General features: G+C 45.8%; 1 long non-coding RNA gene across 1 annotated transcript in view; it reads right to left on the reverse strand.

Moving 5' to 3' along the window:
- Positions 1-27,043, reverse strand: part of LOC143784541 (uncharacterized) — a 549,109-nt gene that overhangs the window by 168,737 nt on the left and 353,329 nt on the right. The window lies entirely within an intron of this gene.

Consider the following 27,043-nt stretch of genomic DNA (forward strand, 5'->3'; position numbering starts at 1 on the left):
TTGTTTTCTTTAATCTGCATGATCTCTGCAGACAGCTGAATTTCACTGCCACTAAATGACAAGGTGGGATATGGCGTGTTGTATCACATTTGTAACAGAAAAAATTAATATACATGAGCTCAGCAGACAGCGGAATTTCACCGCCACTAAATCACGTTAGCAACTGCCCAAAAACATTTTTTTACTGTAAAACAGCTCTGCACACAGAACCATTTTGCTGCCACTAAATGACAAGGTGGGATATGGTGCTTCACGTTTAGCAACAGATTTTTTTTACTGTGCAACAGCTGTACAGAAAGATGAATTTCAGCACCACTAAATGACAGGGTGAGATATGGCATGCTGAATCACGCTTGTAACATAAAAAATAGTTTTTTTAATCTGCATGAGCTCTGCAAACAGCTGATATTCCCTGTTATGACCCCAATGGCGAGGGTCTCAGAGGTACGTGGAAGTCTGCAGAATACAAAAATCCAGCTCATAGGGCAGTGGTAACTGGGTTGACCATATATCTACTCCTAACGCCAACACTAGAAGTAGCCGGGGATCATTCCTACGTTGATTCTAGATGACACGCTCCAGCCGGAGAATCTAGCTACCCCTAGTAGAGGAAAACAAAAAACCTTTCTTGCCTCCAGAGAAGGGGACCCCAAAGCTGGATAGAAGCCCCCCACAAATAATAACGGTGAGGTAAGAGGAAATGACAAACACAGAAATGAACCAGGTTTAGCACAGAGAGGCCCGCTTACTGATAGCAGAATAAAGAAAGGTAACTTATATGGTCAACAAAAACCCTATCAAAATCCACACTGGAAATTCAAGAACCCCCGAACCGTCTAACGGTCCGGGGGGAGAACACCAACCCCCTAGAGCTTCCAGCAAAGGTCAGGATATAGATTTGGAACAAGCTGGACAAAAATACAAAACCAAAACAAATAGCAAAAAGCAAAAGGCAGACTTAGCTGATATAACTGGAACCAGGATCAGTAGACAAGAGCACAGCAGACTAGCTCTGATAACTACGTTGCCAGGCATTGAACTGAAGGTCTAGGGAGCTTATATAGCAACACCCCTAACTAACGACCCAGGTGCGGATAAAAGGAATGACAGAAAAACCAGAGTCAAAAAACTAGTAACCACTAGAGGGAGCAAAAAGCAAATTCACAACAGTACCCCCCCCTTAGTGAGGGGTCACCGAACCCTCACCACGACCACCAGGGCGATCAGGATGAGCGGCATGAAAGGCACGAACTAAATCGGCCGCATGAACATCAGAGGCGACCACCCAGGAATTATCCTCCTGACCATAGCCCTTCCACTTGACCAGGTACTGAAGCCTCCGCCTGGAGAGGCGAGAATCCAAGATCTTCTCCACCACGTACTCCAACTCGCCCTCAACCAACACCGGAGCAGGAGGCTCAGCAGAAGGAACTACAGGCACAATGTACCGCCGCAACAAGGACCTATGAAATACATTGTGAATAGCAAACGACACAGGAAGATCCAGACGAAAAGATACAGGATTAAGGATTTCCAATATCTTGTAAGGCCCAATAAAACGAGGTTTAAATTTGGGAGAGGAGACCTTCATAGGAACAAAGCGGGAAGAAAGCCATACCAAATCCCCAACGCGTAGTCGGGGACCCACACCGCGGCGGCGGTTGGCAAAGCGCTGAGCCCTCTCCTGTGACAACTTCAAGTTGTCCACCACATGATTCCAGATCCGCTGCAACCTATCTACCACAGAATCCACCCCAGGACAGTCAGAAGGCTCCACATGACCCGAAGAAAAGCGAGGATGGAAACCAGAGTTGCAGAAAAAAGGCGAAACCAAGGTGGCGGAACTAGCCCGATTATTAAGGGCAAACTCAGCCAACGGCAAGAATGTCACCCAATCGTCCTGATCAGCAGAGACAAAACACCTCAAATAAGCCTCCAAAGTCTGATTGGTTCGCTCCGTCTGTCCATTAGTCTGAGGATGGAAAGCAGACGAAAACGACAAATCAATGCCCATCCTACTACAAAAGGATCGCCAGAACCTCGAAACGAACTGGGATCCTCTGTCTGACACAATATTCTCAGGGATGCCGTGCAAACGAACCACGTTCTGGAAAAACACAGGAACCAGATCGGAAGAGGAAGGCAGCTTAGGCAAAGGAACCAAATGGACCATCTTGGAGAAGCGATCACATATCACCCAGATAACGGACATGCCCTGAGATAGCGGAAGATCAGAAATGAAATCCATGGAGATATGTGTCCAAGGTCTCTTCGGGACAGGCAAGGGCAAGAGCAAACCGCCGGCACGAGAACAGCAAGGCTTAGCTCGAGCACAAGTCCCACAGGACTGCACAAATGACCGCACATCCCTTGACAAGGAAGGCCACCAAAAGGACCTGGCCACCAGATCTCTGGTGCCAAAAATTCCCGGGTGACCTGCCAACACCGAGGAATGAACCTCGGAAATGACTCTGCTGGTCCATTTATCCGGGACAAACAGTCTGTCAGGTGGACAAGACTCAGGCCTATCAGCCTGAAATCTCTGCAACACACGTCGCAGATCCGGAGAAATAGCTGACAAGTAGTGTTGAGCGATACCGTCCGATACTTGAAAGTATCGGTATCGGAAAGTATCGGCCGATACCGGCAAAATATCGGATCCAATCCGATACCGATACCCGATACCAATACAAGTCAATGGGACTCATGTATCGGACGGTATTCCTGATGGTTCCCAGGGTCTGAAGGAGTGGAAACTCTCCTTCAGGCCCTGGGAACCATATAAATGTGTAAAAGAATGAATTAAAATAAAAAATATCGCTATACTCACCTGTCCGACGCAGCCGGGACTTCAGCGAGGGAACCGGCAGCGTTGTTTGTTTAAAATTCGCGCTATTACTTGGTTACGTGAATTCCCGGCTTGTGATTGGTCAGGTCGGCCATGTTGCCGGGACGCGGACCAATCACAGCAAGCCGTGACGAAATTACGTCACGGCTTGCTGTGATTGGTCCGCGTCCCGGCAATATGGCCGCCCTGACCAATCACAAGCCGTGACGTCACGGGAGGCTGGACACGCGCTCATTTTAAAATGGGCGCGTGTCCAGCCTCCCGTGACGTCACGGCTTGTGATTGGTTGCGCCGCGGTCAACCAATCACAAGCCGGGAGGCTGGACGCGCTCATTTTAAAATGGGCGCGTGTCCAGCCTCCCGTGACGTCACGGCTTGTGATTGGTTGCGCCGCGGTCAACCAATCACAAGCCGGGAGGCTGGACGCGCTCATTTTAAAATGGGCGCGTGTCCAGCCTCCCGTGACGTCACGGCTTGTGATTGGTTGCGCCGCGGTCAACCAATCACAAGCCGGGAGGCTGGACGCGCTCATTTTAAAATGGGCGCGTGTCCAGCCTCCCGTGACGTCACGGCTTGTGATTGGTCAGGGCGGCCATATTGCCGGGACGCGGACCAATCACAGCAAGCCGTGACGTAATTTCGTCACGGCTTGCTGTGATTGGTCCGCGTCCCGGCAACGTGGCCGACCTGACCAATCACAAGCCGGGAATTCACGTAACCAAGTAATAGCGCGAATTTTAAACAAACAACGCTGCCGGTTCCCTCGCTGAAGTCCCGGCTGCGTCGGAGAGGTGAGTATAGCGATATTTTTTATTTTAATTCTCTCTTTTACACATTTTAACATTAATGTTGTTGCGATACCCGATACCCGATACCACAAGAGTATCGGAATCCCGGTATCGGAATTCCGATACAGCAAGTATCGGCCGATACCCGATACTTGCAGCATCGGAATGCTCAACACTACTGACAAGATAACTCCATCTCTAAGAATACCAACAGGATCAGCGACTCCAGGAGCATCAGGCACAAAGCTCCTAGAAAGAGCATCGGCCTTCACATTCTTTGAACCTGGTAAATACGAGACAACAAAATCAAAGCGGGAGAAAAACAATGACCAGCGGGCCTGTCTCGGATTAAGGCGTTTAGCAGACTCGAGATACATCAGATTTTTGTGATCAGTCAAGACCACCACACGATGCTTAGCACCCTCGAGCCAATGACGCCACTCCTCAAATGCCCATTTCATGGCCAACAACTCCCGATTGCCCACATCATAATTTCGCTCGGCAGGCGAAAACTTCCTGGAGAAAAAGGCACAAGGTTTCATAACAGAGCAACCAGGGCCTCTCTGCGACAAAACGGCCCCTGCTCCAATCTCTGAAGCATCCACCTCAACCTGAAAGGGAAGTGAGACATCGGGCTGGCACAAAACAGGCGCCGAAGTAAACCGGCGCTTCAACTCCTGGAAAGCCTCCACGGCAGCAGGAGCCCAGTTAGCTACATCGGAGCCCTTCTTGGTCATATCCGTCAACGGTTTCACAATGCTAGAAAAATTAGCGATAAAACGACGGTAGAAGTTAGCGAAACCCAAGAACTTCTGAAGACTCTTAACCGACGAGGGCTGAGTCCAATCAAGAATAGCTCGGACCTTGACTGGGTCCATCTCCACAGCAGAAGGGGAAAAAATGAACCCCAAAAAGGGAACCTTCTGTACACCAAAGAGACACTTTGAGCCCTTGACAAACAAAGAATTTTCACGCAAAATTTTAAAGACCAACCTGACCTGCTCCACATGCGAATCCCAATCATCAGAAAAAACCAAAATATCATCCAGATAAACAATCAAAAATTTATCCAGATACTTCCGGAAAATGTCATGCATAAAGGACTGAAAAACTGAAGGCGCATTGGAGAGCCCAAAAGGCATCACCAAGTACTCAAAATGACCTTCGGGCGTATTGAATGCGGTTTTCCATTCATCACCTTGCTTAATGCGCACAAGGTTGTACGCACCACGAAGGTCTATCTTGGTGAACCACTTGGCACCTTTAATCCGGGCAAACAAGTCAGACAACAGCGGTAAAGGATACTGAAATTTGACAGTGATCTTATTTAAAAGCCGATAATCAATACAAGGTCTCAAAGATCCGTCCTTTTTTGCCACAAAAAAGAATCCCGCACCAAGGGGGGAAGAAGACGGACGAATATGTCCTTTCTCCAGAGACTCCTTGATATATGAACGCATAGCGGTATGTTCAGGTACCGACAGATTAAACAGTCTTCCCTTAGGAAACTTACTGCCTGGGATCAAATCTATAGCACAGTCACAGTCCCTATGAGGAGGCAGTGCACTGGACTCAGACTCACTGAAGACATCCTGATAATCAGACAAATACTCCGGAACTTCCGAAGGCGTAGAAGAAGCAATAGACACAGGCAGGGAATCCCCATGAATACCACGACAGCCCCAACTTGAGACTGACATAGCCTTCCAGTCCAGGACTGGATTATGGGTCTGTAACCATGGCAGCCCTAAAACAACCAAATCATGCATTTTATGTAAAACCAGGAAACGTATCACCTCGCGGTGTTCAGGAGTCATGCACATGATAACCTGTGTCCAATACTGCGGTTTATTTGCTGCCAATGGCGTAGCATCAATACCCCTAAGAGGAATAGGATTTTCTAATGGTTCAAGAGTAAAACCACAGTGCTTAGCAAATGACAGATCCATAAGACTCAGGGCAGCACCTGAATCTACAAACGCCATGACAGGATAAGACGACAGTGAGCAAATCAAAGTTACAGACAGAATAAATTTAGGTTGCAAATTACCAACGGTGACAGGACTAACAACCTTAGCTATACGTTTAGAGCATGCTGAGATAACATGTGTAGAATCACCACAGTAGTAGCACAAGCCATTCCGGCGTCTATGAATTTTCCGCTCATTTCTAGTCAGGATTCTATCACATTGCATTAAATCAGGTGTCTGTTCAGACAACACCATGAGGGAATTTGCGGTTTTTCTATCACATTGCACCGAATTAGGTGTCTGTTCAGACAACACCATGAGGGAATTTGCGGTTTTGCGCTCCCGCAACCGCCGGTCAATTTGAATAGCCAGTGCCATAGTATCATTGAGACCTGTGGGAATGGGAAAACCCACCATAACATTCTTAATGGCTTCAGATAGGCCATTTCTAAAATTAGCGGCCAGTGCACACTCGTTCCAATGTGTCAGCACGGACCATTTCCGAAATTTTTGGCAATACACTTCAGCCTCGTCCTGCCCCTGAGACATAGCCAGCAAGGCCTTTTCTGCCTGAATCTCAAGATTGGGTTCCTCATAAAGTAAACCGAGCGCCAGAAAAAACGCATCAATATCAGCCAATGCCGGATCTCCTGGCGCCAGCGAAAAAGCCCAATCCTGAGGGTCGCCCCGTAAGAACGAAATAACTATTTTTACTTGCTGAGCAGAGTCTCCAGATGAACAGGGTCTCAGGGACAAAAACAATTTACAATTATTCACAAAATTCCTAAACTTAAACCTGTCTCCGGAAAACAGTTCAGGAATCGGTATTTTAGGTTCTGACCTAGGATTTCTGATAACATAGTCTTGTATGCCCTGCACACGAGTAGCCAGCTGGTCCACACTTGTAATCAAGGTCTGGACATTCATGTCTGCAGCAAGCATAGCCACTCTGAGGTAAAGGGGAAGAAGAAAGAAAAAAAAACAAAAACTCAGAATCTTCTTTCTTATAATCCCTCTTCTGCAACGCATTAAACATTTAATACGGGCCTGGCAAACTGTTATGACCCCAATGGCGAGGGTCTCAGAGGTACGTGGAAGTCTGCAGAATACAAAAATCCAGCTCATAGGGCAGTGGTAACTGGGTTGACCATATATCTACTCCTAACGCCAACACTAGAAGTAGCCGGGGATCATTCCTACGTTGATTCTAGATGACACGCTCCAGCCGGAGAATCTAGCTACCCCTAGTAGAGGAAAACAAAAGACCTTTCTTGCCTCCAGAGAAGGGGACCCCAAAGCTGGATAGAAGCCCCCCACAAATAATAACGGTGAGGTAAGAGGAAATGACAAACACAGAAATGAACCAGGTTTAGCACAGAGAGGCCCGCTTACTGATAGCAGAATAAAGAAAGGTAACTTATATGGTCAACAAAAACCCTATCAAAATCCACACTGGAAATTCAAGAACCCCCGAACCGTCTAACGGTCCGGGGGGAGAACACCAACCCCCTAGAGCTTCCAGCAAAGGTCAGGATATAGATTTGGAACAAGCTGGACAAAAATACAAAACCAAAACAAATAGCAAAAAGCAAAAGGCAGACTTAGCTGATATAACTGAAACCAGGATCAGTAGACAAGAGCACAGCAGACTAGCTCTGATAACTACGTTGCCAGGCATTGAACTGAAGGTCTAGGGAGCTTATATAGCAACACCCCTAACTAACGACCCAGGTGCGGATAAAAGGAATGACAGAAAAACCAGAGTCAAAAAACTAGTAACCACTAGAGGGAGCAAAAAGCAAATTCACAACAGTACCCCCCCCTTAGTGAGGGGTCACCGAACCCTCACCACGACCACCAGGGCGATCAGGATGAGCGGCATGAAAGGCACGAACTAAATCGGCCGCATGAACATCAGAGGCGACCACCCAGGAATTATCCTCCTGACCATAGCCCTTCCACTTGACCAGGTACTGAAGCCTCCGCCTGGAGAGGCGAGAATCCAAGATCTTCTCCACCACGTACTCCAACTCGCCCTCAACCAACACCGGAGCAGGAGGCTCAGCAGAAGGAACTACAGGCACAATGTACCGCCGCAACAAGGACCTATGAAATACATTGTGAATAGCAAACGACACAGGAAGATCCAGACGAAAAGATACAGGATTAAGGATTTCCAATATCTTGTAAGGCCCAATAAAACGAGGTTTAAATTTGGGAGAGGAGACCTTCATAGGAACAAAGCGGGAAGAAAGCCATACCAAATCCCCAACGCGTAGTCGGGGACCCACACCGCGGCGGCGGTTGGCAAAGCGCTGAGCCCTCTCCTGTGACAACTTCAAGTTGTCCACCACATGATTCCAGATCCGCTGCAACCTATCTACCACAGAATCCACCCCAGGACAGTCAGAAGGCTCCACATGACCCGAAGAAAAGCGAGGATGGAAACCAGAGTTGCAGAAAAAAGGCGAAACCAAGGTGGCGGAACTAGCCCGATTATTAAGGGCAAACTCAGCCAACGGCAAGAATGTCACCCAATCGTCCTGATCAGCAGAGACAAAACACCTCAAATAAGCCTCCAAAGTCTGATTGGTTCGCTCCGTCTGTCCATTAGTCTGAGGATGGAAAGCAGACGAAAACGACAAATCAATGCCCATCCTACTACAAAAGGATCGCCAGAACCTCGAAACGAACTGGGATCCTCTGTCTGACACAATATTCTCAGGGATGCCGTGCAAACGAACCACGTTCTGGAAAAACACAGGAACCAGATCGGAAGAGGAAGGCAGCTTAGGCAAAGGAACCAAATGGACCATCTTGGAGAAGCGATCACATATCACCCAGATAACGGACATGCCCTGAGATAGCGGAAGATCAGAAATGAAATCCATGGAGATATGTGTCCAAGGTCTCTTCGGGACAGGCAAGGGCAAGAGCAAACCGCTGGCACGAGAACAGCAAGGCTTAGCTCGAGCACAAGTCCCACAGGACTGCACAAATGACCGCACATCCCTTGACAAGGAAGGCCACCAAAAGGACCTGGCCACCAGATCTCTGGTGCCAAAAATTCCCGGGTGACCTGCCAACACCGAGGAATGAACCTCGGAAATGACTCTGCTGGTCCATTTATCCGGGACAAACAGTCTGTCAGGTGGACAAGACTCAGGCCTATCAGCCTGAAATCTCTGCAACACACGTCGCAGATCCGGAGAAATAGCTGACAAGTAGTGTTGAGCGATACCGTCCGATACTTGAAAGTATTGGTATCGGAAAGTATCGGCCGATACCGGCAAAATATCGGATCCAATCCGATACCGATACCCGATACCAATACAAGTCAATGGGACTCATGTATCGGACGGTATTCCTGATGGTTCCCAGGGACTGAAGGAGAGGAAACTCTCCTTCAGGCCCTGGGAACCATATAAATGTGTAAAAGAAAGAATTAAAATAAAAAATATCGCTATACTCACCTGTCCGACGCAGCCGGGACTTCAGCGAGGGAACCGGCAGCGTTGTTTGTTTAAAATTCGCGCTATTACTTGGTTACGTGAATTCCCGGCTTGTGATTGGTCAGGTCGGCCATGTTGCCGGGACGCGGACCAATCACAGCAAGCCGTGACGAAATTACGTCACGGCTTGCTGTGATTGGTCCGCGTCCCGGCAATATGGCCGCCCTGACCAATCACAAGCCGTGACGTCACGGGAGGCTGGACACGCGCTCATTTTAAAATGGGCGCGTGTCCAGCCTCCCGTGACGTCACGGCTTGTGATTGGTTGCGCCGCGGTCAACCAATCACAAGCCGGGAGGCTGGACGCGCTCATTTTAAAATGGGCGCGTGTCCAGCCTCCCGTGACGTCACGGCTTGTGATTGGTTGCGCCGCGGTCAACCAATCACAAGCCGGGAGGCTGGACGCGCTCATTTTAAAATGGGCGCGTGTCCAGCCTCCCGTGACGTCACGGCTTGTGATTGGTTGCGCCGCGGTCAACCAATCACAAGCCGGGAGGCTGGACGCGCTCATTTTAAAATGGGCGCGTGTCCAGCCTCCCGTGACGTCACGGCTTGTGATTGGTCAGGGCGGCCATATTGCCGGGACGCGGACCAATCACAGCAAGCCGTGACGTAATTTCGTCACGGCTTGCTGTGATTGGTCCGCGTCCCGGCAACGTGGCCGACCTGACCAATCACAAGCCGGGAATTCACGTAACCAAGTAATAGCGCGAATTTTAAACAAACAACGCTGCCGGTTCCCTCGCTGAAGTCCCGGCTGCGTCGGAGAGGTGAGTATAGCGATATTTTTTATTTTAATTCTCTCTTTTACACATTTTAACATTAATGTTGTTGCGATACCCGATACCCGATACCACAAGAGTATCGGAATCCCGGTATCGGAATTCCGATACAGCAAGTATCGGCCGATACCCGATACTTGCAGCATCGGAATGCTCAACACTACTGACAAGATAACTCCATCTCTAAGAATACCAACAGGATCAGCGACTCCAGGAGCATCAGGCACAAAGCTCCTAGAAAGAGCATCGGCCTTCACATTCTTTGAACCTGGTAAATACGAGACAACAAAATCAAAGCGGGAGAAAAACAATGACCAGCGGGCCTGTCTCGGATTAAGGCGTTTAGCAGACTCGAGATACATCAGATTTTTGTGATCAGTCAAGACCACCACACGATGCTTAGCACCCTCGAGCCAATGACGCCACTCCTCAAATGCCCATTTCATGGCCAACAACTCCCGATTGCCCACATCATAATTTCGCTCGGCAGGCGAAAACTTCCTGGAGAAAAAGGCACAAGGTTTCATAACAGAGCAACCAGGGCCTCTCTGCGACAAAACGGCCCCTGCTCCAATCTCTGAAGCATCCACCTCAACCTGAAAGGGAAGTGAGACATCGGGCTGGCACAAAACAGGCGCCGAAGTAAACCGGCGCTTCAACTCCTGGAAAGCCTCCACGGCAGCAGGAGCCCAGTTAGCTACATCGGAGCCCTTCTTGGTCATATCCGTCAACGGTTTCACAATGCTAGAAAAATTAGCGATAAAACGACGGTAGAAGTTAGCGAAACCCAAGAACTTCTGAAGACTCTTAACCGACGAGGGCTGAGTCCAATCAAGAATAGCTCGGACCTTGACTGGGTCCATCTCCACAGCAGAAGGGGAAAAAATGAACCCCAAAAAGGGAACCTTCTGTACACCAAAGAGACACTTTGAGCCCTTGACAAACAAAGAATTTTCACGCAAAATTTTAAAGACCAACCTGACCTGCTCCACATGCGAATCCCAATCATCAGAAAAAACCAAAATATCATCCAGATAAACAATCAAAAATTTATCCAGATACTTCCGGAAAATGTCATGCATAAAGGACTGAAAAACTGAAGGCGCATTGGAGAGCCCAAAAGGCATCACCAAGTACTCAAAATGACCTTCGGGCGTATTGAATGCGGTTTTCCATTCATCACCTTGCTTAATGCGCACAAGGTTGTACGCACCACGAAGGTCTATCTTGGTGAACCACTTGGCACCTTTAATCCGGGCAAACAAGTCAGACAACAGCGGTAAAGGATACTGAAATTTGACAGTGATCTTATTTAAAAGCCGATAATCAATACAAGGTCTCAAAGATCCGTCCTTTTTTGCCACAAAAAAGAATCCCGCACCAAGGGGGGAAGAAGACGGACGAATATGTCCTTTCTCCAGAGACTCCTTGATATATGAACGCATAGCGGTATGTTCAGGTACCGACAGATTAAACAGTCTTCCCTTAGGAAACTTACTGCCTGGGATCAAATCTATAGCACAGTCACAGTCCCTATGAGGAGGCAGTGCACTGGACTCAGACTCACTGAAGACATCCTGATAATCAGACAAATACTCCGGAACTTCCGAAGGCGTAGAAGAAGCAATAGACACAGGCAGGGAATCCCCATGAATACCACGACAGCCCCAACTTGAGACTGACATAGCCTTCCAGTCCAGGACTGGATTATGGGTCTGTAACCATGGCAGCCCTAAAACAACCAAATCATGCATTTTATGTAAAACCAGGAAACGTATCACCTCGCGGTGTTCAGGAGTCATGCACATGATAACCTGTGTCCAATACTGCGGTTTATTTGCTGCCAATGGCGTAGCATCAATACCCCTAAGAGGAATAGGATTTTCTAATGGTTCAAGAGTAAAACCACAGTGCTTAGCAAATGACAGATCCATAAGACTCAGGGCAGCACCTGAATCTACAAACGCCATGACAGGATAAGACGACAGTGAGCAAATCAAAGTTACAGACAGAATAAATTTAGGTTGCAAATTACCAACGGTGACAGGACTAACAACCTTAGCTATACGTTTAGAGCATGCTGAGATAACATGTGTAGAATCACCACAGTAGTAGCACAAGCCATTCCGGCGTCTATGAATTTTCCGCTCATTTCTAGTCAGGATTCTATCACATTGCATTAAATCAGGTGTCTGTTCAGACAACACCATGAGGGAATTTGCGGTTTTTCTATCACATTGCACCGAATTAGGTGTCTGTTCAGACAACACCATGAGGGAATTTGCGGTTTTGCGCTCCCGCAACCGCCGGTCAATTTGAATAGCCAGTGCCATAGTATCATTGAGACCTGTGGGAATGGGAAAACCCACCATAACATTCTTAATGGCTTCAGATAGGCCATTTCTAAAATTAGCGGCCAGTGCACACTCGTTCCAATGTGTCAGCACGGACCATTTCCGAAATTTTTGGCAATACACTTCAGCCTCGTCCTGCCCCTGAGACATAGCCAGCAAGGCCTTTTCTGCCTGAATCTCAAGATTGGGTTCCTCATAAAGTAAACCGAGCGCCAGAAAAAACGCATCAATATCAGCCAATGCCGGATCTCCTGGCGCCAGCGAAAAAGCCCAATCCTGAGGGTCGCCCCGTAAGAACGAAATAACTATTTTTACTTGCTGAGCAGAGTCTCCAGATGAACAGGGTCTCAGGGACAAAAACAATTTACAATTATTCACAAAATTCCTAAACTTAAACCTGTCTCCGGAAAACAGTTCAGGAATCGGTATTTTAGGTTCTGACCTAGGATTTCTGATAACATAGTCTTGTATGCCCTGCACACGAGTAGCCAGCTGGTCCACACTTGTAATCAAGGTCTGGACATTCATGTCTGCAGCAAGCATAGCCACTCTGAGGTAAAGGGGAAGAAGAAAGAAAAAAAAACAAAAACTCAGAATCTTCTTTCTTATAATCCCTCTTCTGCAACGCATTAAACATTTAATACGGGCCTGGCAAACTGTTATGACCCCAATGGCGAGGGTCTCAGAGGTACGTGGAAGTCTGCAGAATACAAAAATCCAGCTCATAGGGCAGTGGTAACTGGGTTGACCATATATCTACTCCTAACGCCAACACTAGAAGTAGCCGGGGATCATTCCTACGTTGATTCTAGATGACACGCTCCAGCCGGAGAATCTAGCTACCCCTAGTAGAGGAAAACAAAAGACCTTTCTTGCCTCCAGAGAAGGGGACCCCAAAGCTGGATAGAAGCCCCCCACAAATAATAACGGTGAGGTAAGAGGAAATGACAAACACAGAAATGAACCAGGTTTAGCACAGAGAGGCCCGCTTACTGATAGCAGAATAAAGAAAGGTAACTTATATGGTCAACAAAAACCCTATCAAAATCCACACTGGAAATTCAAGAACCCCCGAACCGTCTAACGGTCCGGGGGGAGAACACCAGCCCCCTAGAGCTTCCAGCAAAGGTCAGGATATAGATTTGGAACAAGCTGGACAAAAATACAAAACCAAAACAAATAGCAAAAAGCAAAAGGCAGACTTAGCTGATATAACTGGAACCAGGATCAGTAGACAAGAGCACAGCAGACTAGCTCTGATAACTACGTTGCCAGGCATTGAACTGAAGGTCTAGGGAGCTTATATAGCAACACCCCTAACTAACGACCCAGGTGCGGATAAAAGGAATGACAGAAAAACCAGAGTCAAAAAACTAGTAACCACTAGAGGGAGCAAAAAGCAAATTCACAACAATTCCCCTCCACTAAATGACAAGGTATGACATGCTGAATCATGTTAGCAACTGCCCAAAACATTTTTTCTACTGGCCAGCAGCCCAAATCACAGAACAATGTCACTGCCACTAAATGACAAGGTGACATATGCCTTGCTTTATCACATTTAGTAACTTAAAAAATAAGATTTAGAAACGTCTACTCATGCATGGAGCACAATAGAAGCAGTGCACAACACATTTCTATGAAATGTACCCTGCTGTCTTTGTGGACCTCAGTAATGGCACACAAAAAAAACTGCTGCAAGGTCAATTTCATAGCCACACATGACACTAGCTAGCTAAACTATCTGACTTAAAAACAACTGACTTGCTAACTAGCTAAAATCTATCAGCATTACCTCATCAGAGGTTATAAAAGGACCGGCGCACCAAGGTCGGCACAATGACCCAATTACACAGCTCAGGGACAGTTTTGATTAGAGGGAGAGAGCAGTTGTCCAGGCCTGTATGCAGTTTCAGGAACTGTTGTTGAACCACCATACTAAAAGTTATTTTAAGGGCTAACCTTGTGCTTTGTTGTTTCTATGCCATACATCCTGCATTTAGCCTAGGGGCAGCTGCTGGAGCAGAGAGAGTGGCTGAATACAGCATCTAGGCAGGGCTTAAGCCTTTGCAGTCCATTGCTAAATATGTAGCTGTGGCAGGGGACCAAATATTTACTTTTTTGTGAAAACATCGACTACATTGTCATCCATACAGTTTAACCTGCCCTGGAGCATTAAAAATAAAATAATAAAAAAACACTTTGCCTGTTGGAAGTGATCACATTTTTTTTTTTTTGTGTGAAAAAATTGAATGAATTGTCATCCATACAGTTTATTATGCTTTGTATTAAATTACAGTGGTATTGAACAAAAGAAAAAACTTCAAAAAATTGACTGGATTGTCATCCATACAGTTTAACCTGGTTTGTGTTAAATCATGGTGGTTTTATCCCCTTTGCGACATACGCCATACTAGTACTGCTCTGCGGGAGGTGCATTTGTGGTCAAAGCAGTACTAGTATGGCGCGGCGATCACCGCGACCTCATGCTGAGCGCCGCAGCGATTGCATGCTGGTGTCAGCTGGATGTGACAGCTGACACCCCGCAGCAATGCTCATGATTGGTGCTAGCACCAATCGTGGTCATTTAACCCCTCTGATGCTGCTGTGAGTAGTGACAGCGGCATAGTGAGGCATAGTGCAGGGAGGAGGCTCCATGCACGCTTACCTTAGAACAACACAGTACGATCGCGTTGGTCTGATGGTCTCCATGGAGACCCCCAGCACCAAGATGGCCATGGGGTCCTTCCGGGTCCTGCAGGGAGGAGGCTTGTGAGCGCCTGCTGAGAGCAGGCGGCATGCCTCCTTTCCTGCCTGTCAGATACTGATCTGACACTCTGCTGTGCAAAGTGTCAGATCAGTGATCTGCTGTAATATAGTAATGTCCCATACTGGAACAATGTAATAAAGTTAAAAAAAAATTATAATGTGTAAAAATATATATATATTTTAAATCCCCAAATAAAGAAGATAAGATAAAATAAATATTTTACCAATAAATACATTTATTTATGTAAATTAAAGAAAACAATAAAAGTACACATTTGTTATCGCCGCTTCCGTAACGACCCGCTCTATAAAACTGTCCCACTAGTTAACCCTTTCAGTGAACACCTTAAAAAAATAAATAAAAAACGAGGCAAAAAAACAATGCATTATCATCATACCGCCGAACAAAAAGTGCGATAAAATGCAATAAAAAAGACAGGTGTAAATAAAAATGGTACAAATGAAAACGTCATCTTGTCCGGCAAAAAACAAGCCAACATACAGCTCAATCAGCAGAAAAATAAAAAAGTTATAGCTCTCAGAATAAAGCGATGCAAAAATAATTATTTTTCCTATAAAATAGTTTTTATTTTGTGAAAGCGTCAAAACAACAACAAAAAAAAGATATAAATAAGGTATCGCTGTAATCGTACTGATCCGAAGAATAAAGCTGTCTTACCAATTTAACCACATGCAGAACGGTATAAAAAAAATGCAATTCCTGAATTGCTGGTTTTTGTTTATTCTGTCTCCCAAAAATCGGAATAGAAACAGATCAAAAAATGTCATGTTCCCGAAAATGGTACCAATAAAAACGTCAGCTCGTCCCAAAAAAACAAGCCCTCACATGACTCTGTGGGCCGAAATATGAAAAATTATAGCATTCAAATTATGGTGATGCAAAAACTAGTTTTCGCAATAAAAAGTGTCTTTTAGTGTGTGACAGCAGCCAAACATAAAAACCCGATATAAATCTGGTATCACTGTAAGTGTCAAAGTCACCTATGCACTTATACCACATGAGGAACGGCATAAAAAATAAATAAAACCAATTCTTCACATGCTGTTGATTTTTTTCATTCTGCCTCCCAAAGATCACACTAAGGCTCGGTGCACATTTATCCTGCGCCTAGCGCTGAGTGATTACATCAGGGTTTCCGTGTAAATCTCTGAAATACGCGATTCAGACAGAACCTCTGGTGGAAGATTCCCTATAATGAGGCAGATGGAGGCATTGTGGGTGCAATAGGATCTGTGGTCCGGTAGTGTCCATCTTTTTAGGATTGCACAAAAGTGCCGTCGGCCACAGTTTTGTGCACATCTGAAAAAAAGGAAACCGCAGAACAGAGGCCAGACAGAGTAACTCTGCTGCCTCATTATAGTGAATGGATCAACCAGGGGTTTCATCTGAATCACGTCACGCCGAGATTTAGATGGAAACCGCAATATAAGTGGTCAGATTAGAGCGCCAGATAACTGTGATCCCAAACATTATGTAAAATGTTCCCAATAAAATCTTCCACTCATTCCACAAAAAAAGCAAGTCCCCAGTCAGATCTGTCATCTGTTATATAGGGGGCTTCCACATTACTGGTAGCACTAGGGCTCTGGAAAAGCGAAATGGTTCCTCACCGCCAAAAGAAATTCAGCAAATTCTCCGCTCCCAAATCCAAATGCCCCCTTTCCCTTCTGAGCCCCAGTGTGCCTAAACAACATTTAGTGCTCACATGTTTGGCATTTATGTAGTGATGAGAGCCCACCTAATTTACAGGTGCTTGTCTTCAGAAGCATGAGCTTGGCATAATGTACTGGTCACTACAGCGTAATGGTCACTACAACGGCAGTTTGCAATTTTCACTCAGCAACATCCACTGCTGTCTGTTTCTGGAAAACACCTGTCATGGGGTTACCGCAACAGAGCAGAGCCAGAAGACCACAGGGTCTGGTGGCTCTTGCTCCACCGCTGTGAAGCACTTCTCCAGTGTATTAAACGTGTTTGTTTCTTTTTAGCAGAACAGGGGTTAATCGGCCATGTAATAGATTCATGCATTCAGCTGCGCTCGGTTAACCACTCCTCTTCCCTATAAAAGCTGGGCTCGATTGCTAGGTCCTTGTCTCAGTAAGCATTAGCTACATAGACCTGGAGTGGGAGGAGCTGGTGTGGAAAAGGAGAGCTGGAAGAGTTTATTAGCGACTGTTGCTTGGTTTGTACGCTTGGAAATTCCTTATCCTTTCCCGTCTTACTTTCTTCCTCCTCCCTACACACCCTGGTGAATACCTCTGTTATATGTGAGTGTATATTTTGTGTGTGTGTAGTTTTCTTTATATCCTTGTCTTTGTTCCCCCTGTCTGTAGGGTTGGTGTACTGCAGTACACAGTAGTGCCTCTCTTCCCCAGGTGGGGAAAGTGGACAGACATAAGGCTGTTGCAGGAGATAAGGCAAGGGCAGAGCCACATATGGGGTATTTCTTCATTCAGTAGAAATTGTGGGTGCCATTTTTACCCATTTCCCAGTGTGATAATGTAAAACTTGGGGCTAACACACAATCGTGATGGTAAAAATGTAAATTATTTTTTCTTCACTTCCCAATGGTATAAAAGTTTGCGACACATCTGCGGTATCAATATAATCACTGCACCCCTAGATGAATTCATTGAGAGGTTTAAGTGGTAAAATTGGGTCACTTATGGGGGGGGGGGGGTTGCTGTTCTGGCACCTCAGGGGCTCTGTCAATGCAACATGACACCCTCAAACAAGAGCAGCAAAATCTGAAAAATAAACTTCTTGAATGTGGTTTTGAGTACCTTGAGGGGTGCAGTTTTTAGAATTATGTCATTTTGGGGCATTTTCTGTCATATAGGCCCCTAATAGTCACTTCAAGTGGGAGGTGGTCCCTAAATAAAATGGTTTTGCAAATTTTGTTGTAAAAATAAGATATCGCTGGTCAACTTTTAACCCTTATAACTTCCTAACATAAAAAAATCATGCTTCCAAAATTGTGCTGATCTAATGTAGACATGTGGGAAATGTTATTTATTAACTATGTTGTGTGATATGACTCATTTAAGGGCATAAAAACTAAAATTAGAAAATTGCGAAATTTTCTAAATTTTTGCAAATTTTTCATTTTTTTCACAAATAAACGCAAGTCATATTGAAGAAATTTTAACTAGGGTTGAGCGAAATGGATCGGACATTTTCAAAAGTCGCTGACTTTCAGCAAAGTCAGGTTTCATGAAACCCGACCCGATCCCACTGTGGGATCGGCCATGCGGTTGGCGATCTTCGCGCCAAAGTCGCGTTTCATATGACGCTTTCCCCGCCATTTTTTCAGCCAATGGAGTGTGGGCAGCGTGATGACATAGGTTCCGGCTTGCTTTGTGTGGCGTCACAGGGGGGAAAACCGCCATCTCAACGTTTTCAACGTTTGGGATATAGCGATTTGCACAGTGAAACACAAACTTTGCAGGGACGGAGGGGAGAGAGAGAGAGAGAGAGAGAGAGAGAGAGAGAGAGAGGAAAAAAAAAAAATCCCCATTGACCTGCATTGGGTTTCGTGTTTCGGTTGGCCCCCGACTTTTCACAATAATCGGCTGATTTCACATGATCCGACTTTCGAGACAGTCGGGTTTCACGAGACCCGACTCGATCCTAAAAAAGCAAAAGTCGCTCAACCCTAATTTTAACACTAATATAAAGTACAATATGTCACGAGAAAACATTCTCAGAATCACCAGGATATGTTGAAGCGTTCCAGAGTTATTACCTCATAAAGGAACAGTGGTCAGAATTGTAAAAATTGGCCTGGTCATTAAGGTGAAAACAGGCCTCATCTCAAAGGGGTTGAACTTAAAAAAAAAATATTCAATAAAATTTACTGTATTGTCATCCACACAGTTTAACCTGCGTTGTGTTAAATTACAGTGGTTTCAAACTAAAAGAAAACAAAAATACTTTTGTTGTTAGAGGTAACCATATTTTTTTATTAAAAAAAATATACTTTCAGTTTCATATCAAGGAAACATGGTTTTCAGAGACATAGCAATTAGAAAATGCATAAGGCGTGCAGTCAGGGACAGGGAAGTGAAAGTGCTGATCATGGTGCATGCACATGCCGAGGATGTGGGGCAGTGCAACAGTGGAGTACTAGAAACATGTCCATCCACAATACATCGCTTCCTGACCCAGTTTGCAGGGAGACATGGGACACCACTTCTGCTATCCAACATACCACCTGGTCTGGCTTTAGATTATGCTTCCAGCATGCTTGCCAGCACCACTCAGTCTTCCACACAATCCAGTCTCAACACCCAAGAGTTTGGATCACTTAATCCTCACCATGATCGTTTTTCCTCCCACCATGTCGAGTCCCAGAAGACCAGTGATCCCACAGTAGGACACTCCAAGGAATGCTTTATATCATCATTTCTTGATTGTGGCATCTTGCCATGCATGTTCCAAAAGGGACAAGAGAACATGCTGTTTAGTGATGCATAAAACTTTGTACAGCCACGGTCACAAAAAGATGACGGTGGAGAATGGAAAAGCTTGTCGAAGTAGGTAAATCTTGATGAGACACAGCTGTGGTATGTCATGTTGTTGTTAAGTCACCAAGTCACGAGTACTAGGGTGCCGCGGTGGAAGATGAGGTGGTGGGTGATGAAGTCATTGACCCAACCTGGGAAGCTGGTGTAGGGTGTATGATATATTATAAATATGATGAGTGTTGGTCTATTTGTTAACGTATTTTGGTACTGCTACATGATTTTGTGTATTACCACTTTTATACACTGGTAATACCACTCTTAGTACACTGGTACTCCTACACTGTTAGGTGTATTACCGTGTCTTGTTAAATATATATGTTATACTGTTGTATTGTTGCTATGTATAGAGTAGTGTCCAATTATGGCCACTAGATGGGGGCTCTATAGTATTCATAGTGTATACAGAAACATAGTGTAAGTAGATGGTTAATTGTAGGAGGGGCTGCTGTGTGGTAAGCTAGGTACGTTCCCTTAGAGGTAGAGAAGGGCTTAGGCGCCCAAAGCATCCACGTGGGCATTAAGCCCAGGACACCACAGCAGCCACGCAACATTTTACAAGAGAACCCAGGCATTTAGAGTCCTATAGGGACAGAAGGACAGTGTACAGCAGCAGAGTTCCAGCAGCTTGGAGTGAAGGAAAGGAAGCTATATGGGAAAGTATAGGGCGCAGATGGTTCAAGATGTGGCAGATCATTGCATGGGCAGATGCTCTCAGATATGGGGCGAAACGGATGGGGGAAACCTCAGAAATAGTGAGTTTGGACAAAGAGAACGCTGCGGTACCGCCTAAGGCGTTATTACCCCATAATGTACTCAAGGACACGGAACTGAGTACAGGGAAGATGCAGGATGTGTACTGTATGAAGCCTGATGCTCATTCTGATTCTGACAAGATTGTGCTGCAAAGTGTATCAAGTAAAGTTCTTCGTTTTGCATTTGAACCAGATTGTGTCTCAATTCTTGTGAAGTTGATTATAGAAAGTCCCCAGCACCGCAGAGGAGTCCCTGACAGTGTGGTGAGAGAAGACACAGGTATGCTGATGGAAGAATGTTATTTTTCTGTGAGGGGAGGCCAGGACACAAAGGCCCCGATGTCCTCGGCCATGACTACGGTCCTGGCTGAACCTTACACTGGCATGCAGAGCGAGGACAGCAGCGCTGAGGTAGAGGAATTGGCAGCACTGAAACAGGCAGAGACAATGGGGTGACCAGAAGGAAAAGGCGGGTAATCATTCCATAGAGCACCGACACTCGTGAATTTCTCCATCAAAGAGTTAGATGGTCCTCAGTCTGGGATTTTTTAAAGAAAGTTCTGAGACAAAAAAAATAGTAATTTGCAACCTGTGCCATGTCAAGATCAGCAGGGCTTGACCACTAAGAGCCTAAACACCACCAGCATGATCAGGCACGTCATCTAAGCACCTGACTCGGTGGGCCAAATGCCTGTGTCCACAATTGGTGCCAGTGGGTGATACCACTGCCTCTTCCCCTGTGCTAGGTCTTGCCAATCCCCTATCCATGACATTAGTGCAGATGCCTCCTGCCCTGCACATTCTGAGGCACGATCATCAGGCACTTCAAAATCCTTGTCCTAGCACAGTGTTCAGCTGTCTCTATTGCAAGCCACAGGCACAAACATTAAATTGGCACATTTCCAGGCTGCTGGCCATGTAAATGTTGCCATTTAGGCTTGTGGACATGAAGGATTTCTGCTGACTCATGGCGGCCCCATCCCTTGGTACTTGGTCCCCAGCCACCACTATTTCTCCCAGTGTGGCGTCCCCACCTTGTACCAGCATGTGTCCAGGAACATAACCCATGCCCTTACCAATGCAGTTACTGGGATAGTTGTTATGATCCGGTGACTTTGGAGCCGCATGAACTTTCTCTGGAGTAGGTGGAAACTGTACTGACCGCAAAACCTGAACTAACACCGCAACTAGAAGTAGCCGTGGGGTGTGCCTAACAAACCCTAGACACGTCAACACAGCCGGAGGACTAAATACCCCTATAGATGGAAATAGGAATACTACCTTGCCTCAGAGCAGAACCCCAAAGGATAGGCAGCCCCCCACGAATATTGGCTGTGAGTAGGAGAGGAAAGACACAAGCAGGCAGAAAACAGGATTCAGCAAAAGAGGCCACTTTAGCTAAATAGGGAAAGATAGGACAGAATACTAAGCGGTCAGTATTAAAACCTTTCCAAAAATATCCACAGCAGATAATACAAAAAGTTCCACAATCTAACTAAAGACATGGAATGTATATCTGCCACTCCAGAGAATCCAACAAGACTGAGAAAATACTGACAATCTAAGCTGGACAAAAAACAAACAAACACTGAATAGCACAGAATTATTAAGCACACAGCATGTGTGCCACAGAAACCAAAACCAGACACTTATCTTTGCTGATTTGGCAGAAGGCAGAAGGAACCAAACCAGGACCAAAACCTCCCAACAACCATGGCCAACTGGCAAGGACTAATGAATCCTGCACGCCTAAATACCCCAGTCAGAACTGCAATCAGCACATACACCTGACCAGGACTGCAACTCAGGGACAACTGCATTACCACCTACAACCACCGGAGGGAGCCCAAAAGCAGAATTCACAACAGATAGTCCACTTAACAACTGACACGTGGACAAGCGCTTGTGGCCTTTTACGCTACATTTCACTGACGGCACACTGGGTGAACCCTGTGATGGCAGGGTCTGAGTCCCACCCTGGTACAGCACATGTGCTATGGACACAGAGTATTGCTGGCCCTACTTCTATCAGGGTTTCCTCCATCTCCAACACCAGTTCCTGCATCTGCTCCTGCTCCTCCTCATCCTCCATCTCCGAATTGTCATCTCAGAGCACATTGTTACAATAGCCGGAAGCTGGAAGCTCTGCAGCACTGCTTCAGTGAAGCTGCAACAAGCTAATCTGTTTAGGAGACAAACAGCACATCACCGCAGAGTCCTTGAAAGAAATAACAGATCAGGGAAATCTTTGGCTTTCACCAGTGAGCCAAAAACCAGGTTTGGGTTAATAATGCTTGTAAACTGATAGCGGCTGTCGCAAACTCACACATGCACCATGCTTTGCCTATGCGCTCAACTAAGTGATTCAGCGGTTTCTGAAAACCTACCCATATTTGCCAGAAGTACTTGTCAAGGTTTGACGCGTGAGCACCCATTTTCACATGTCGGCTACAGCTGCCGCTGCTCTGGCAGTACCCAGCAGCACATGCATATGCCAGCTCACCAACTGGTGTACAACATTACCACGCTCTGGACCTCCATACTCCACATGCTGGCAAGGCTTTTTGAGCAGCAGAGGCCTGTTGTTGAATACCACCTCCAACACACCCGTTGGTATTTTGGTCAGCCTCCACACATAACTGAAGTTTGGGCATGGATGTCTTACATTTGTGTTGTTCTCCAAGACTCTCAGGACTCCACAAAGATAGTGAGTGATGATGCCATAATCAGCACAATGATCCCACTTCTGTGCCTACTTAAACAGCCGCTGCTCACAAATAAAGATGAAGCTTTGAATGCGGACCAAGTGGAGACAGAGGAAAATATGAGACAGGGAGATACTACCAGCCTAGCCTCATCTCATCTGTTCAGTGTGGATTGGGTAACAATGAGGAAGAGTAGGAACAGGTGCTGGTTGTTAGTGCAACACAGTCTAGTACCCACACAAGCTTCATCACGTCTCTCCTACATGGATGGGCTGAGGAGGGAATGAGAAGAGAGGGAGGAGGAGGAGATCCAGAGTCGCCATCATGGTGGAAACAGGGAAGCGTTGGCTGTAGGGAGTTTAGCACATATAGCCTACTTTATGTACTGCTGCCTTTCTCATGACCCTCGTGTTATTTTAATCTTGGCCAAAAAAGAATACTGGTTGTTCACTCTGCTAGACCCACACTACAAGGAGAAATTTTGATCTCTCCTTCCTGAGGTGGAGAGGTCTACTAAAATGGTGCTATAACAGAAGGCCATTGTGGAAAATGTTGAAAAAAATTCCCATCAGACATTGCTAGCGGCAGGGGGCAAGCTTCCTTGCCCAACCATGAAGGAGAGACTAGAGAGACACACACCAGGTACAGCAGAGGAAGGGGTATACTGCCAAAGGCCTGAGACAATTTCAAGAGTACATAACTGTTGGCACTTCTTGCTTCCTTCATAAATTACACTGAAATTTCCAATTTTTTTATTAAAAAAAAAAAACAATTTTGGTTTACCGTATTTTCCGGCGTACAAGACGACTTTTTAACCCCTGAAAATCTTCTTAAAAGTCGGGGGTCGTCTTGTACGCCGGGAATCGCCTTGTACGCCGGGTGTATATGGTGGGTGGGGGGGGGAGTGATCCTGATGACGACGAGGGGGCGTCTCACAGGAAAGTGAGTATCCCCCATTACCTTATCATAGCGCTGCAGCGTGGGGTCTCTGTGCTGGGAGCGGCGGCTGCTGTGCTGTGCTGTGCTGTGGCGGCTCCTCTTCTGCAGTGTGGGGCCTCTGGTGCTGTGGGGCGGTGGCAGCGGTGGCGTATCTTCATGCAGTCGGGGCTCCTCCGGCATCTCAAAGCCTAGAAGCCCCGCCGGCAACTCCATCGGTGTAATGCGCTGGCCTCCGGGAAAATGGCCGCTGCTTAGATTCAGATCTCGTGTCCCGAGATTTCGGGACGAGATCTGAATCTGAGCATGCACAGCCCCCAGCGGCCGGGCCACCGCATCGCACCTATTGAGCTGCCTCCGGGAAAATGGCCGCTGCTCAGATTCAGATCTCGTCTCCCGAGATCTCGGGACGAGATCTGAATCTGAGCAGCGGCCATTTTCCTGGAGGCCACCTGACCGCATTGTACCGATGGAGTTGCCGGCGGGGCTTCCAGGCTGAGATGCCGGAGGAGCCCCGACTGCATGAAGATACGCCGCCGCCACTGCCCCACAGCACCAGAGGCCCCACACTGCAGAAGAGGAGCCGCCACAGCACAGCAGCCGCCGCTCCCAGCACAGAGACCCCACGCTGCAGCGCTATGATAAGGTAATGGGGGATACTCACTTTCCTGTGAGACGCCCCCTCGTCCTCATCAGGATCACTCCCCCCCCCCCCAAAAGGCACATATTCACCGGCCCTATAAGACGACATACGGTGTATAAGAAGACCCCCAACTTTTAAGAAGATTTTATTTTTTAACTGGTAAAGTTGGGGGGTCGTCTTATACGCCCAGTCGTCTTATACGCCGGAAAATACGGTACTTAAATATTTTTTTTAATGTTACCTTATATACAAGTAATTATATTGGAAAAAAATGTTTCTTAACATTATATTTCATATAAACTCCAATTTCTCTTCGATTATGAATGTTTTATTGTGTCAGTCCTTAAAGTGGAGTAAAAGTGTGACACCATTGTTCTCAGCAGTGATCTGGGAGTCAGAGATGCTTCCAGGGGTCTTCTCCATGATGTTGTCCTTCCATTCAGCACTTTTTCCATCCATTTTAACATTTTCACTGCCCCCCCAGACCTCCTTGTAGGGTCTGCTGGAAAAAGTTCAGTTTTTCCATTGACTCCCATTATACTCGTTATTCGCTACATTTGAGCAGTAGGAATTCCTTGGATCAAGTAACGAGCATACGAGTATTTTACTGCTTTCTCATCTCTATTCTGAAACAAGCAACAGAGCTTGTACTGAGACATTCTATCAGTTATCATAATGAAAGTCTATACGTTTTATCATATTTTCAAACACAACAAAACACTTTTCTTGCTGGACACCCACATTAAATATTAATGGGCATAGTCTAAAATAATGTTTGTCATTATCAAATGCCTCTTTTGTACATTAAAGATATGATTAAATATGAATACGGTATATAAAAAATACATAAATATACAGCAGGTGCAATAAGTATTTTACACGTCACCAATTTTCTAAGTAAATATGTTTCTTAATGTGCTATTGACATGAATTTCTCACTAGATGATGGCAAAATATTTAGAATTGAGAGTCCTCAGTGGTTGATACCTTTTAATGGCTAACTGAAAAGATGGTGACAAATTGCAAGCTTTTGAGACTACTCAGGTCTCTTCAATAGGCATAAAATACACAAAATCTGAAGAATCACATATTTATACACAACACAGCACAGAAATAATGTCATAGATAAGACAGGTGACGTGAAACAGAACTACCATTATGTAAGAGTGATAAACAATTGTGTCCATAAATATTGAAACAGTTCATAGATAAGGAGTGTGAATGTTTTATTGTTCTCTGATTGGGTTCTGGTTCTATGTTATGGTGACCCCACACGGTCTGAGGAGTAAATTCCTTAATTGATGTAAAAATACATAATTCCATGCAACACATTCATTCCTGCACTGAGTGTGTCAAAGGTCGTCATCAGTTTATGTTCCCAAACTCTTCTGTCTCTGAGAGTTGAAATTACCCTTTAATACAAGTAATCTCATGTCCATGGTGCTGTCATCAGGGAGACAAAAATGTTTAGCCATAGGTAGATCTATTATTTTTTCTCTTATTGCATGGCGATGAGAACAAGGATTTGGCCAAAATATCAACTAATATCTCACATTTTATTATGTGTTTTTGCACTTTATTTTTCAGGGTGCACTTGGGCCCATTCGGTCTTATAAACTGTGGTGTCTGTTCACATGGGATGCATAGGGATAGTTCTGGGCAGCCCGCCAGATCTAATAAAAGGGAGTAACTAATAGGCTGTTAACCTGGATGCTGTGCATTACCATAGTGTGAACAGTGCTGCATACAAGTCTTCATTGTGCATTAATATACCAAGCAACCGCCCCCTCCATGGATTTGTAGGCTGTGAGCGGTTGTCTCATCGGTATTCTTGCACCTGTGTTGCCGCCATCTTAACTATATGGTCCACTGCAAAATGATAGTGCATTTGTTTGGAGGCCTGGGCAAGTAAGCATCTCTGCGTTTTTGCTGTGTTTTTGAATTTTTGGAGGATTTTTAAGTCCTCTTTTTGTGCTATTGCTGTTTAGTAATCCCCAGACATGGATTACGGCGTGGGGCAAAATGTCTGACAGGTGAGGGATTTTGTTGTTTTTTTGTTTTAGTTTTATTACTGGAGATGAGGGATTCAATGGAAAGGGCGTTAGGTGCATATAACTGTGTTTGTTATTTTCAAATAAAAAAGAAAAAGTGTTGCTTGCTTTTATTTCAAATAAAAGACTTTACTCTTGCTGTGTCTTTATTTACAATATAACTATAGGATTAGTAATGGATAGGTGTCTTATAGACGCCTCTCCATTACTAAGCAATGGGCTTGATGTCACCGGAAAATACAAAGTGACATAAACCCCACAAATATTGCCCCACTTGCCAACAATACAGGGCAGCTGGGAGGAGCTGGACAAAGTGCCAGAATTGGCACATTTAATAGATGCGCCTTTTCTGGGAGGCTGGGGGTTGCTATTTTTAGGATGGGGG

Source organism: Ranitomeya variabilis, chromosome 1, assembly GCF_051348905.1.
Source record: "Ranitomeya variabilis isolate aRanVar5 chromosome 1, aRanVar5.hap1, whole genome shotgun sequence".
Lineage (NCBI taxonomy): Eukaryota > Metazoa > Chordata > Amphibia > Anura > Dendrobatidae > Ranitomeya > Ranitomeya variabilis.